Source organism: Bison bison, unplaced genomic scaffold, assembly GCF_000754665.1.
Source record: "Bison bison bison isolate TAMUID 2011002044 unplaced genomic scaffold, Bison_UMD1.0 scf7180017864365, whole genome shotgun sequence".
Lineage (NCBI taxonomy): Eukaryota > Metazoa > Chordata > Mammalia > Artiodactyla > Bovidae > Bison > Bison bison.
In genome coordinates, this window is record NW_011494937.1 from 790,661 (window position 1) to 793,394 (window position 2,734).

At 40.6% G+C, this 2,734-nt stretch overlaps 1 protein-coding gene across 2 annotated transcripts in view; it reads left to right on the forward strand.

The window, feature by feature from the left end:
* Nucleotides 1-2,734, forward strand: part of EMR3 (egf-like module containing, mucin-like, hormone receptor-like 3) — a 62,630-nt gene that overhangs the window by 45,335 nt on the left and 14,561 nt on the right. The gene's annotated exons all lie outside the window — the stretch shown is intronic.

Below are 2,734 nucleotides of genomic sequence, written 5' to 3' on the forward strand. Positions count from 1 at the left end.
CTGCACACACCATCTGCAGTGATTTTAGAGCCCAAAAAAATAAAGTCTGACACTGTTTCCACTGTTTCCCCATCTATTTCCCATGAAGTGATGGGACCGGATGCCATGATCTTCGTTTTCTGAATGTTGAGCTTTAAGCCAACTTGTTCACTCTCCACTTTCACTTTCATCAAGAGGCTTTTTAGTTCCTCTTCACTTTCTGCCATAAGGGTGCTATCATCTGCATATCTGAGGTTATTGATATTTCTCCCAGCAAACTTGATTCCAGCTTGTGTTTCTTCCAGTCCAGCGTTTCTCATGATGTACTCTGCATATAAGTTAAATAAGCAGGGTGACAATATACAGCTTTGACGTACTCCTTTTCCTATTTGGAACCAGTCTGTTGTTCCATGTCCAGTTCTAACTGTTGCTTCCTAAATGATATTATTTTGAATATGCATACATGCATGCTAAGTCACTTCAGTCATGTCTGACTGTTTGTGACACTATGGACTGTATCCCTCCAGGCTCCTCTGTCAATGGGATTCTCCAGGCAAGTATACTGGAGTGGGTTGCCATGCCCTCCTTCAGGGGATCTTCCCGACCCAGGGATCGAACCTATGTCTCTTTTGTCTCCTGCATTGGCAGGCAGGTTCTTTACCACTAGTGAAACCTGGAAAGCCCTATTTTGAATATAGGGGGCTAAATAAAATAGGTTCCTAAAATTGATTTGATCTGTTTCTTTTCCTTTTTTAATGTGGTAGAAATTTTCAAGTTATTAATACATAAGTGATTTACATGATATTTCTCTTGTGCAGTGTCATTTTAGTACATGGAATTATTTTAGTTGCAGGTACTTCCTACATCTGTGAAATCTGAATTGAGACATAGTGTTTATTCTTGCATAGACACATGGAATTAATTACTAAGACTACATAATTCAATTAGAAGGAAAATTTTTTATATAATCCATTGCCTTCTTGCATTCCCTGCCCAAACTCTTAAAGGCAGGAGGGTTAATAGCCAGACATAGCCACCTCCATTTAGAAAGTAAGAGTTGCAAGAAATCCTGCCATTGTTTCACAACATAGATGAGCCTTGAGGGCATTATGGCTAAGTGAAGTAAGTCAGACACAGAAAGAAATATCAAATGATCTCATCTATACGTGGAATCTGAGAAAACCAAGCTCACAGAAACAAAGGACAGATTGGTGGTTGCCAGGGATGGCAGGTGGGAGAAACAGGTAAAAATGATCAAAGGTTACAGCTTCCAGTTATAGATGAATGAGTTCTGGGGATGTGATGGAGAGAAGGATGACTCCAATTTAACAATACTGTATTGTATATTTGAAAGTTGCTGACAGAGTAGCTTTTAAAAGTTCTCACCACAAAATGCAAATTGTAATTATGTGAAGTGATGGACATTAACTACCTTATTGCAATAATTATTTTGCAGTAGATACATATATCAATCATTACATTGTATACCTTAAACTTATACAATGCTATATACCAAATCACAATAAAACTAGAAAAAATAATATTTTTTACATTTTAAGAAAACAAGAATGAAGTGAGGGAAGATGAAGAAACATAGGTTTTCTCCATCTGATGCATGAAATCTAGGTATGAAATTTTTGATGTAGGGCATGGGACAGCAGGCATGGAGTGAGATATCTAGGGATGGTCTGGCGGATTATCAAAGGAGATATGGCCCCCAAACAGGAGAACATCTAGCTCATCTCCTTGGCCCAATTAAATGATGCTCTGGACATCCTTGAGACCAAAAAAAGAGAGAGAGAAACTTAAGGCTGACTTTCTTCTCTCTCCTGGTGATGTCTCTTCCCTACACTAGCCCTGTCATCGCAAGAGCAATTACTGTGTTGTAAGAGGTCAAGGCAGAATTGATATAGAAATCAAGGAAATTTGACTTAGAGAGTACTTGGAAGAAAACTTTCAGTTCAGTTCAGTTCAGCCGCTCAGTCATGTCCGACTCTTTGCAACCCTATGAATTGCAGTACGCCAGGCCTCCCTGTCCATCACCAACTCCCGGAGTTCACTCAGACTCACGTCCATTGAGTCAGTGATGCCATCCAGCCATCTCATCCTCTGTCGTCCCCTTCTCCTCCTGCCCCCAATCCCTCCCAGCATCAGAGTCTTTTCCAATGAGTCAACTCTTCACATGACGTGGCCAAAGTACTGGAGTTCCAGCTTTAGCATCATTCCTTCCAAAGAAATCCCAGGGCTGATCTCCTTCAGAATGGATTGGTTGGGTCTCTTTGCAGTCCAAGGGACTCTCAAGAGTCTTCTCCAACACCACAGTTCAAAAGCATCAATTCTTTGGCGCTCAGCCTTCTTCACAGTCCAACTCTCACATCCATACATGACCACAGGAAAAACCATAGCCTTGACTAGATGAACCTTTGTTGGCAAAGTAATGTCTCTGCTTTTGAATATGCTATCTAGGTTGGTCATAACTTTCCTTCCAAGGAGTAAGCGTCTTTTAATTTCATGGCTGCAGTCACCATCTGCAGTGATTTTAGAGCCCAAAAAAATAAAGTCTGACACTGTTTCCACTGTTTCCCCATCTATTTTCCATGAAGTGATGGGACCGGATGCCATGATCTTAGTTTTCTGAATGTTGAGCTTTAAGCCAACTTGTTCACTCTCCACTTTCACTTTCATCTAGAGGCTTTTTAGTTCCTCTTCACTTTCTGCCATAAGGGTGGTGTCATCTGCATATCTGAGGTTATTG